Source organism: Ambystoma mexicanum, chromosome 11 (assembly GCF_040938575.1).
Source record: "Ambystoma mexicanum isolate Mex_15411 chromosome 11, UKY_AmexF1_1, whole genome shotgun sequence".
Classification (NCBI taxonomy): Eukaryota; Metazoa; Chordata; class Amphibia; order Caudata; family Ambystomatidae; genus Ambystoma; species Ambystoma mexicanum.
The window spans coordinates 319338622-319351741 of record NC_090934.1 but is presented as its reverse complement, the minus strand read 5'-3'; positions in this window follow the sequence as shown (position 1 = coordinate 319351741).

Sequence of the window (13120 nt, the reverse complement as noted above, 5' to 3'; positions counted from 1 at the left end):
AGTGCATACCATTTAATCCTCCTCCATATTGTTATAAATTTATGCAGGTGACAACCGGAAAGGCCTTCCAACTGAAGAACATAACATCCTCTTCGCAAAACATCTCCACGTGCTATGCAATAAGTCTAAAATGTGTTGTGGACAACTTCCTCTGCCTGAATGTGGCAAAAATCAGAGGTTCTGTTACGGTCTACTGATTGTCACAACAAAATGGGTCTCACTAAATGCCAAAAACGTAGGCTTCATCCTCGACAACATATTTTCCTTCAGCAACCATATCCTAGACGTTTCCAAGAAATGTCATTACCGCCTGCACTTGCTGAAACATATTCAAAGTTAGATGCAACCAGAGGCGTGGTACCCCTAGCGTTGACTACTGCAACAGCCTGTATCAGGGTTTTCCAAAACACTTTATCCACCAATTCCAACTTATATGCAACAAAGTGACGAGGCAAATTGTGAAGGTCAAACCATTGGGGCCACATTACTCCAGCATTGAGATCACGTGACTGGTTTTGAGCAGCGAAACAGATTAAATTCAAAGCCCTATCCATCACTCACCTGTCATATCAAGGTATTGGCTCTACCTACTTTATATTATATTATATGTTGTGTTATGTTATATTAATGTGATTTATACCGTGCATCACTGGCATTTTTAAGGTCTCCAAGCACACCACCAATATATGACCCACCAAGGGTCTAACATTCCTTTACCAGAAAAAAAGGCTCACCATGGCCAGTTTCGAGGCAAAGAGACGTGGTTGCAGAACCACAGGCAGTGGTGGCAACACCCTATAGCACAATCTAGTTCCAACAAAGAGAACTGAGGTAATCCATCCCAAATACGTAACACAACCAAAAGCTTGTTTTTTCCAGCAAACCTTCCCATATTTCAGTCGCCCAGGATACTTTACTATTCTCTTGATGAGAATGCAACATAATTTCTGCGGGAGAAAATATTGCAATCGCCTGTTCTCTCCCCTGGAACTTTGGGTCTCCCAAGCACTTCTTCTCCCTAGAACCTTCCTTGCAGCCCTTCTGGCAGATGGCCAGTTGAGCAGAGAGGAAAGAACCTTGGAGTCCTCGTGGCACCCCTTGCTAGACTGCACTCAACAGAGCAGATACCCATAGCACTGCCAATCACTCGATTGCTCCACAAACATTCTGCCCCATTAACCTCTCCACTCACTTAACTTATCAACTAGACTAAGAGGCTACCAGATATCACACTGTCGTTATGTCTGCCCTGAATCCCATCGTGCCCCCTGTGGGATGTATGGACCCACTGTGCTATACTATGTGGCATCACTCTGCTATCTATGGTGCAAGAAACAGCAACAATGGCACCAAAACTCTTGTGCATGCCAAAACCTCCAAAATTGCGTTTTCAACACAAAAAGAGATGGCTGCACAACTTTCCATTCATGGGGCATGTGTGGTGGAACAGAGCACACACTGCAAAAAAAGTGCCAGTAGGCTCCATGACAAGCAAACATAGAGTGCAGAGGGAGCAGCAGCACTTTGCAAGTGAAACTCCAAAATGTGCCTATATTGACTTTACTTTGCTGCTAAAAATCCAAAATGCCTGTACATAACACTTCTCAACACTCAAAATCTGGCTTGGCGCTAACATTCATTAAACCTAAGGAAGCATTGTGAATGTACAAAGTTCTGAAAGGTTAAAAGCAAAACATTTTCCAGCAAAACTGGATTGTCTATGAATGACAGTTCCTGTCAAAAAGCTGAGTGCAGCACACTGGGCTCTCCTGATTAGACTTTAAAGTTATCTAAACTAAAAGCCTGCCGGATTAGCAAATATAAAAGGATTGTTGATGAAAGAAACACAGATCTCAGTTATTTTTGATTCCACAGGTTTAAATCTGAGAATGTAATTTACCTATGTCATCTGATGCAACAAGTTTGTTTTCTGCTGGATTTTAAGTCAAGAAACTAAGAATAAATACATTACCCTGGCTGGGCCTGCCAGAAGTTGAAAAACAGGTTTTTCCTCCCAAGAAGAGGGCCTTCCTCTCAGCAGATACTCACTGCCATATGATAATTGCGGGGTAGGACAGACTTTTGTCTGCAGCCAGAGACTGAGCAATGGCAGATTCTCCAGGCCAGGAAATGGACGTGTGATGAGGCCGTAAACTTGCCTTGCAGAAGGTTCCCAAAGGTGGGGGCTACTCCTTGAGCTCCAGGGAGAGACACAAGGCAGACCATTTGCTGCTAAGAACATATAATGAACAATTTTTAGAAACTCATAACTTGTTATCAGGAATGGCGAAAAATGTAAAAAGGGCAGATTTGTTAGTTTAAGTTTTGGCGCTACATTTCAAGATGTGATGGAGCTGTGTAGCATATTCGGAACAGGAATGGCAATATATGTGGTTTTATGGGAACTGTATTTAGGCTAGAATTGTTAAACTTTACACACACATTCATATGGTAAACACACATAATTGTGGAAATTTTGGAGAAAATGTTGAAAATGTTTTCATGGTGAAATGGACAAAATGCTGCAGAAAGGCGAAACAAGATCTCACAGCTGTGGGATTTTGAGTAACAGATACTCCATAACATATGTAATCCCTGTATGTGATTTTTGTAGAGGTTTACAAATGTATAAATATGTATTTAGGACAAAATTCGATATTGATACTAGTGGCTAGGGGAGGTTTCTAAGGATGGTAAAAGCCAAAACATAAATGTGACATCATCTGTCTTGGATCCAATCACTCGTGTGCAAGGCGGAGATGAGACTCTGATCCAATCCCGGTCCACAGGGGCAAGTTTAGTTAAGCTTGCCCATACATCCATTTTTGTGATGTCGTTTGAAAGGATAAATAGAGACAGCTGACAACACATAGGGACTCACTCTTCTGATTTCAGCGAAGCACTCTGAACCAGCATTTAACATCCTTCCAGATCCAGATACCAAGGACAAGGCCAATCAGTAGCTGAACTATTTTCAGCAAGGCCTCAATCGTCAAACTTATCCTCACAACCCAGTGAAGGGCTGTGGTGTGAGAAAGCATCCTGAAACTATCTGGCTTGCTACCACAATGCCTGCTGAGGAACTCGCCATCCTGCTGATTTGAAATATCCAGAAAACAAGAAGGGCAGATTCTGTGCAGTTCCGGTGACCGGCCTAGCTGATCCAATCCTGCGCCTGATTTGATGTCTTTCCTTGATAGAACCAATCCATTGACCAGAACTGTGACTGTCCAAAAATCTTCAATCCCAGTGGATTGTGAGTATTAATAGGATGCTAGAGAACTACTCTATACCTTGCATTATCTTGTTCCATTCTAATCTCTGAACTATCCCTACTGTCCTAACCAGTAACAGTGTCAAAATCTTTAGGGCTTTCTAAAGCGCCATTTTCATAGACATTTTTATTTGTGTAAATCTGATCCATAAATCCCACTTTGAGTCTTTGGACTGGTGCCACCGGGGAAGGTGATGGGGATCTGTTACTGAAGTCATGAATCAGTCTCAGAGCTCACATTGTCCCGACTTGGTTGCCTAGCCTGAACGCTCTAGTCTTGAGTAAAAGCACAAGCCATATGTTCTGATTCTAAACTGAAGTCCTTCTCCAAATTCGTGTCTTTATTTTCGAAAAACCCTTCTCACAAAAACCTATTAACTCCCTCAGTTTTTAAGATAGAAGCAAAATTTCCCACTTGTACCTAACATCCTCAGCAACATTCACAACTCAAAACCGCAGTGCAAAACAGTGCGGTTGACCCGTTATATCAAAAATCGCAAAAGTAAAAGTTTGCCGCAAATTTACTGTTAGCAAAGGTTTTACACATGTAAATAGCTTTGAACTATTTCCTGCTTTGACCTTGAGATTCCAATTGTTTTCTTTTGATTAAATCATTGCTTTTGCTTGCCTGTATCTGTTCAAAGTGGCTCCCGTAGGGGTTTATAAGGATTTAAGCATTTTCTAACATGTTTAGTGTTTTTGCTCAGCCAATTTCAAAGCCACCCTGACAGTTGAAAATTCAATTCCATTTTCCTCTTGTGCAAGGGGGGAAGGTGGGAGTGATATTCTGCTTGATCTGTGTTATTCCTGAGTACCTGCTCTCTCCTCACATCTATTTAAAATTGCCTATTGGTGGGTTGAGCGGTGTTGCATGGTGAACCCCTAACCATAGTGCTATCTGTTCCCAACCAACCCAAAAGTATTCGTTTCTGTGCTGCATTCTTTGTGTGTTCATTACCTGATTCCCAGTGCATTAAAGATATTATTCATTGTTCGTGTCACCCATTGGTGATTGTTGGTACCTATTGAAAATATATTGTGATTTTAAATTCTAAATAAATAAACAAATAATTACCTTTACAACTAGCCTGATTCCTGGTGCAGTGTAACTTGGGGATATTTTGAGAAGGGTGTGATATGAGTGGTATATCATTCAGAATATTGAATTTATAGATAAAAATAAATAAGGGTTTCATTTGTGCACTACATGATGGGCGAGACTTGGTTGTGTGCCTGATTGAAACCACGTATACCTCTCCCCCCTTCAGCTTCAGCAATAATGCACCATCTGGTAATGGTGATATAACACACCAAAATTACTAAGCATTGTTTAACTTCAAATCACAAATGTAGAAATTTAGGCAATTACTTTGGAACACTGGAAGAATAATGTTTAGAGTAACAATGCAACACTGTGTGGAGATCCCCCCACCTGGGCAACCTGTAATAAAAGGTAAGTTATGATTTTCTTTGATGTCAATGTCCAGTCCATAAATGTCCAGTAATTGCCTGCCTGTCTGCTTTTCTTTTCGCAGGACCCACTACTCCAAAGTACCTCGGAAGCCACAGGGAAACTGGAGCCCTGATGAATCTAAGACCCTTGAGTGATCCCTGAAGATGGAAGACCCTCCTCCTCATCACTGTACCTTTGGTGCCTTGGAAGGTGAAGTAGTGGAGTTCATCAGCTTTACCCAATGATGCACTCCGAGGATGGAATCCCCCTTTCAGAAGTATTCGCTGGGCCATTGCTGTCAAGCAGGAGACGGGAACCACGCATTGTCAGAAAGGCAACAGTGAAGGTATTTCACAGTGGTCTCCTTGGTTGGGTTGCTATGCCGACTGTGGATGACTCACGAAGATAAAACTCATTGTGGACCTCAACAAGTCCTGAGAGATTAAAATGAGTAATTTGGTTTTCATCGATAACCATCGGTGACGACGGGTGCAGTGACAAGCAGATGTCGGGTTTTGTCAGATCTCGGTTTGGCATTGTTTGATTCTTCAGTGATGACAGGATGACTTTTGGCAACTTGAACTTGACCACTGAACTTCTCTGCGGGCCACCACCAAGTTTGGACACTCCAGACTCATTCTTTCATTGGGAATGGCATGAAACCCACTGACAGGCATTTCTCTGCAGGCGAGGACACTTGACATCTTCAGCCGTGGAAAAGTTGACAGATGTCATGATTGCAGAGTCAGTTGAAGATTTCTTTGGTTGATTGGAATTTAGCAAGCTCTGGGCATTGGGCAGCATTATGCCAGGCTAGCCCCTCTTCTAGGCAATACACAGCAGTCGACCTCTGGACACAGGATGCTCTTGGTGGACTTCTTGGGCTCAAGATGTGCAGTCACCCTTCTGCTGGACCCAAGAAAATACATCTGCAGGGTGGCAAGCACTGATACCTGGTTTCCAGGACACTTTGGGCGAACAACAGCAGTTGCACAATGTCCCCTCATTGCTACAGTGAGAGGTTGTCTGTCCAGGTCCTCACTCGATCAGCACAGCAGCATTTGGATCATGATGAAGAGTTGCAGCAGTGGAACCTATTCCAACAGCTGGATTCAGGGTACGCCTCAAGGATTACTCCAAGCTTCTAACACATAGCTTAGTGATGGGTCTTCAATTGTACACTAATACCCCCACTCACTCCCGTTGAGCTAGGCTCAGTCAGCCAATGACACAAATGTATTAGTGCAGCACCCAATAAGGCTCACAGGCATTCAGGCCATTCACCCAGAACAAGCCACCCAAAACAACGGATGTGTATTGGAGACAACTCCTAGCTTTTCAGAGAACACACTGCATTCATTCAGTGTCAGACAGGGCTGGCTCAGGCTGGGCCCAGGCATTGTAAAACACAGCCAAAGCCAGACACCCACAACAAAGAATGTGATTTCACTCTCCTTTCTATTCATTCAGACCCCACTCTTAGGGTGTAACCAAAACAAGCAATCCCTGGGAAAGGCTTCTGTCCCTTTTGGAGTGACAGCCCCAGAGCCATATATGGTCCTTCTGCCCAACATCCAATTAGGGGAGGGAAAACAGTGCCAGAGCTTTTCAGGACTTTGAGAAACAAGGGGGAAGTCAGGAAGCCATGGGGCTTTCAGTGGCCACCTTGCCTTTGTCTAGGAATCCATTGATTCTTAGGGCAGGACCTGGGTGTACCAAAATGTGGGAGACCCGGAGCCACTGCCAAGTCAGCATGTAGATGCTGTCAGACCATACCCTGGTATGTGGGCAACACACGCTAGGGGTACCAAGGTGTACCCATACCCATGGGTGCAATAGGGGTATCCCATGGGTCTTGTCAACAATAAGGAAACATGAAGGGCTGCACTGCGAGGGGTCCAAGCTCCTGTGCAGAAAACATACAGAAAACACACTAAAAGAAATAGGGGGACAAGGACGGGGTGGCCTTGTCCCTCCAAAGCATTTTCAGCATCACCAACTCCCAGTGAAGTACTGGTTTCCCAAACCCCTATGGAGGGACATAAACAAAATGCAATAATAAAAAAAAAATTATGTAGATATGGAAATAAAACATCTGCATGCAGTAATATTTTTATTGCATATAGTATTTCAATTTTACATAATTTCAATAGTTGTATGGTCCTAGTGGCTGTAAGGATTGCAGCATGTGCAGAAATGTACAAACAAATCGGCTTACAGCCCAAGCATGTTTGAGGTCACACCTGGTCAACATTCATGGTCCTCAGAAGTATAATGAGCTACAGAAAAGATCTCAAAATGTTTTTTTTTTCAGATCAGTCACTCTGCCAATTGCAGGAAAGCGACAGGATTCTCCCAATAACTGATCAAGCGATCGGGCCCGTGGTTCACCGAAGGCTGTAGGAGCAGCATCCTCTACCGCCTATATTGCCATAACCTTCTGAACCTCCTGGATTTTGGCAGCATCATCAACAGTTCACAAATGTAGGAAGATACCAGGGTCTATTATGAAACAAATACCGTTGGCGGAAAATCGCTGCTCTGCACAGATTACTGTTCTGCCAGGTGGTCATTCTGGAGGCATTGAAATAATGCATGAACGCAGTCAGTATTGCATTACCACTTGTGGTAAATATAGTGGGTGGTAAAATAATAATCAGACAAAACCCCTATTTGTAGGATCCAAGAGGCGGTTCAAATTTACCAACAGTGATAAATAGCATTCTATGAGCTACAACATACATCAAGTTCAGGGACAGATACAGTGCCCCTGTGAAGTTCACCACTTCCACCATTGCTGGGTCTGTGGCTCAGTGGACCAATGCATCCACTACAGGGGCCTGTCTTTGACCTCATGGTTACAGGTTCGATTCATGGTTGGTCCACTCAGCCCTTTGTCCTTCCGAAGTGGATACAGTGAGTGCCATTAACTAAGGTAAACAATAAACATCTGTTATCTGTCAATAGCGCCAAGAAGCCCTGCTGTGGGTGAACGCGAGCTCTGCAAACACACATTATGCTGCATTATCACCCAAAGGCTTTAAAGGCCACACCTGAGGCGCACTGCAGATAGTAAAGCACCCACCACCCCGTGTTGGTAGTGCAGCTGATAACTGTATTTTTCTTTCTCTAACGGGTGGTATTGTACCTCTGGCACCAGCAGGAGTGATACCGCCCCTCTCTATATCGAGGCCTATCACCTCTAACAGGCTACACAGATGTGCCGAACAGAGGCCCCAGAAACAGCCTAACGCATACAAACCGCTCATTTAAAAAATCTTAAATAATTAAACAAATACGTCAGAGGATTTGTACAAAGGAATGTCGTCTGTTGGTTTTGGCATCGTGCAATTCCGCACCTACCCGGATCTGTTAATTCTCCCCGTTGAAAAATATAGCCAGCCTGCAAACATGACCTAAATAACACGAGTTCCTGTGGTTTGCTACACTTTCGTTGTATTGGAGGAAAGTGTAAAAAGTGATTAGGGGTGGGAGCGACATCAGTGCTCAGAGTGGGACAGCGCGAGCAGGTGCCTTCATATCCCAACACTTTGTCTATATACCGAGTCTTGCATTTGTATTTTCTTTGGCCAGCTACGCCTGCTGGCACATAATTGGCTGGTTATTATGGGCACGCAAAGAGCATTTCTTGAATGCCAATGCATTTCTTGGAATGCCCTTGAGATGATCTAATGCCGTTGTGTAAGGCCAGGAACAAAAAGACACGGATCTGTTCTGGCTCTTCCGTCACTGGGGAGCAGGTGCACCGCCGCAGCTAATGAGAGCAATGTGAATGGTGGCCAGAGGGCTGCAGCTCAGTGTGGCCTTTGCTTGCAGCACTTCTAAAATTGGGAGATCATTTGCTGAGCTGCGGAAGTGGCACAGGTAGAGAATCAGAGGTACAATGGCCGGTGATGCAGTGTGCCACATTGCATCATAGCAACGTGAAATAGCGTCCTTAACAACCATGGGAAACAGGTCAGCATGGAAACTAAGGCTGCACCAACTCTTCATACTCCCCATCCTCTGAAAAAACCCTTTCATTAGGTACTTATACTCAGCGGACATAAATATTCCCAGTACCCGATCTTAGGAGCACACATTTTGATGTTAGCCATTGCATTCCATTTGTTTTACATTGTATTTTTATTTGGGTTCATATGTCACAAACCTATCTAGGAAGCAACAGAGCACTGTACGAGTCTTATCTTATCAGCATTTGTAGAGCGCCCGAAGGCATCTTGGCGCTAGCTTAGACAGGATGGGACACACAAGAACTGAAATATGTATTCGATTTCAGAGAGTGCCTAAAAGACAAATTCTCATCCACTGCCAGAGAAGGGTGTGAGGGAGAGTATTCCACAAAAAGGCGGCAGCCTCATAGAAGGACCGGCCATCGATCGGAGTCAGTTTAAATTGTGGAACCTCCACCAGACAGGCCTCAGATGGTCGTATGGCCCGGCGAGGGACATAGAATCTGGATTTAGCTTGAAGATAAACAGCTCCTGAACCCAATGTACTAAGCAAAGCACTTTAAACTGAATATGCGTTGTGACTGGAAGCCAGTGCAAGCTACGCAGAATGGGAGAAGCATGGGCGCAACAAGGGGTGGATGTGGCTACAGGAGCCACAGAGTTCTGCAAAATGTGTAGATGCTGGATCAAGTAAGCTGGCTGAGCCAGAAACAGAGAGTTGCAGTAATCAAGAGAGGACAAAACGAGAGGGGAAACCACAGGAGCATGAGGAGGTAGGAAAGCAAAAAATGTGTAAGTAGTTTGGGGTTAACAGATGTACATAAAAGACATGGTTACAGGTGAAGCCTAAAACTGTAGCAAGACTGGAGATGCTCACCTGCAAATAGGGTTCTGAAAGTTTTGACCCAGGGCATCTCAGAGATGCTCCAGAGATCACCTGCAAATGGGGTTCTCAAAGATTTGACCCAGGGCATCTCAGAGATGCTCCAGAGATCACCTGCAAATGGGGTTCTCAAAGATTTGACCCAGGGCATCTCAGAGATGCTCCAGAGATCTCCAGATTTAGGATTTGTGGGTTAGGAATAAGGCAGCAGGTGCAAATGAAAGATGCTCCTGGGCATCTCTGATTTGTTGCAGTTGAAATCTTTGAGAACCAGGATGATTGCAATTTTGCTGCTCATATTGCCTTGATAGAACCAGCCTTACACGAATCAGTTCTTTTTGTTTAATCGTTGCAAGGATTCCCTGAGACTGTCTTTGCTACTTCTTCCCCATTATTTGACTGCCCTTGACATGGATTTTAGCGAGTCTATTCCTGTGATGACGTGTTTATTTTCATGATCTTTGGATGTGCATGGTCATCAGATAGAGACATAGTCATATGTGACGATGTATGGACACCAGTGCAGGTTATCCTCACAAAGTGATCAATACAAGGGTCACCAAAACTGGATTGCTGACAACTTTAGGAATTGATGATGAAGAACTTTGAGGGGGTTGGGTTCTGAGGAAAATTCCAATAGGGATAAAAGCAGACATGTTCTCAGTTTGTAGGTGCTGGCAGTCGAGGAATAAACTCTTGGGTGAGATAACACAGACTGCCGACATCAGTTAAATGGAAAAGATTGCTTTAATGTTCCAGTCAAAACAAATCATTTTGAACCGGACTTGTTGACTTTAACAAATTAAATACATCCCCATGAGCATACTAATACGTAGAACACTCCTAACCCTACCCACCTCCCACCCTCCTGAAATCCCCTTACACAACCTCTACACCATCCATTTCCACAACAATATACCTTTTTCTCAACTCACCTGTCATAGTTTCACCCCTGGCACCTGCTCTCTCCAATGCTTCCCCAGAGAGCCTGCTTATAGAGAGGGCTAATGTATTGTGCCTACAAGTCCTCAAAATTGCAAATAATTGTCCAAAGAAACTTATGATATCAATTCTACTACCCACTTAAGAATTCCCGGGATCACCTATCCAACCAGCAACAAAAAAAGAGCACATTTTGTCCTTCTGCTAAATAGCACAAATTGTTACAAAAAAACAATCCCATTTTCTTTCATGCCACAAACAAAACGAATTTGAGAGAGAGGGTGGGCAGATAAAAACTCTTATACAAAGTAGTGTCATCCTCCAGAACTTTCCCCATTGAACCCTGTTGCCCCTGCTCACAACCAATCAACGAAAGTTGCCTGGCCTGTCTGTAATGAATCAACTTTCAGGGCACAAGTGGTCCAGGGAGGATAATTGGTTTCTAAACCATCAATCAACCCCACACCTCTAGGACACCAGAAGGGATCCAAACAGATTGCAATACAAGTGAATTATGAAATTATGAGACCTCCTTGTCCAATTTTGCTAACATGGAGGAACGGCAAGCTTACCTCTGCAAGGTCATGGATCATTGGTTGTTGCAACAGAGTGAAAATACAATTATTACCCAATAATAAAGGGGCTGTCCAGCCAAGGTTGTATAACAAGATCTACTTTATTATTACTACAACAGACAGTACTAGAACACTACAAATACAACCCACCCTCTAAAGGAATGTAGAGGACAGACACTTTCACAATGGAAAGAGGTCCACTCTGGATACTGAAAGGAGGGTAGTTGGTAAAAGAATCAGTTTTACAGTTCAAGGTTATTCGGTTCTTGCACCAAGGGGCAAAGGGTTGCAACTGTCTCTAGGGGCTTTTGGAGAAGGACCAGGGGGGGAAAACCACAATGTACCTGGTGCTGAAGAAGTTCTTGTTGCTCGACAGCATCAAGGTGGTTCCAGGGAGCTTTGCAGCCCTTCAGACAGAGGGCAGACAGCTGTGGGTACCAGGTGGCAGGCAGTTCGCCAAGCGAGGCTGGACCAATGTCTGGTACAGCAACTCGGGGCCAAGAATCATTGTCCCTGTGCTGGTTTGCGGATCTGGAATGCTGGTCGAGGCGGCTCGGACGGCTCTTGTGACTGCGGCGTGACAACAGTCAGCGGTGCAGCCGGATGCAGTTTGAGGCCCTACTGTCTCGAAAATGTCCCTAAAAGGTGGACACTGGATGATGCTTGTGTAGTACTCCACCTAACTTCTTCACAGGGCTTGAGTCCTTTCAAGGAGAACGGCCCAAAGCTCAGGAGAGTAATTGCAGGCAACAGCCTTGTCCTTTGTCCAGAGACTCTCCGGCACTTCCCACCTAGGAAGCTTGCTGGCAGAACCTAGCAGGGCATGATGTGTGCTGGCTGTATACTGGTTCTGGAGCTGCTGGATGGGTCCACTGATTCCGGTATCTCCCTCTGTTCCCAGGGAGATGTTTAGGGGAGAGATATTGCTTCCCTCTTGGGACTCCTGGCCTTCCTTCACTGGTGGAAGATGTAAGGTAGACTGTACCTTCAGCTCTGGTCCAAATGAGTCCTTCTTCTTACACCTTTCGTAGGCTTCAGATGATCTGCTAAGTGAGGGATTCAGCCTTCTTTTAAAGCCAAATTGCCACCAGTGATTGTTGCAGGCTAGGCCTACCTTAATGAATGAATCCTGAGTCCCCACCAATAATCTTCTGTTATGCATGAGGTCAGGACCAGAGGGTTCTGCAACAGGAAAAGGTAAGGGGTTATAACATATATCTAAGTCCCACCCATCTTCCTGCCTGTCTCTCTCTGGTTAACTGAGACCTCTGTGACTCTTGATTAAAAGAGAAGTCTTCCCTTGAAGTATGTGCTGGGAGCAGACTTCCAGTCTCTCCCAAATCATATCCTTCGTCCCTCTGAAAGGGGTCGGCTCTGCAGGGACACCTGCGATAACTCCTGGACCCTTAGAGGCCATTCACTGCCTTTCATACAGAGAGGTGGGAACTAGCTTCAAGTTGACACATTGCATACCATAGGGGCGTTAGTCCCGCCTTCCTGTTGTCTCTTCCACTCCTCTAGGCTGGCTTCAATTATCTTGTTAGTATGCACTACCACCAGCTGGAGTAACCAAAAGGAATGCAGATCCATTGAGCCTTTAATATTTAAATTAGGCTGCTCAAGGCTGGGTGAAGGTCTACCGTCCCCTTCTGGAGATGCTTTGATGTACTTGGTGCTGGCACATTCCAGCTGAATATGACAGGGGGAGATGGCGCCTGTCCGCTGTGTCTTCCTGGAGTGCATGTGACTATGCATTTTGTGTGGGAAGCAGATGGACTGTGTGCGGAATGGCCTCACACAGTCCTGGGAGGTTGATCTCCCACCATTATGTCTCATTATTAAAAAATCAAAAAGCCCAGGCGGGCGCACTTTGCCCATACGGATGGTTGAATTCCTCATGCTGTTCCACTCACCAAAAGTCTTTTGGGGGAGGAGGATCAGCTGTTTCCAACTTCCTCTGGTGCATCTTGTGTGCGTTGGCCCTGATCACAGACACTCGTTAAATGGAAAACATTTCTG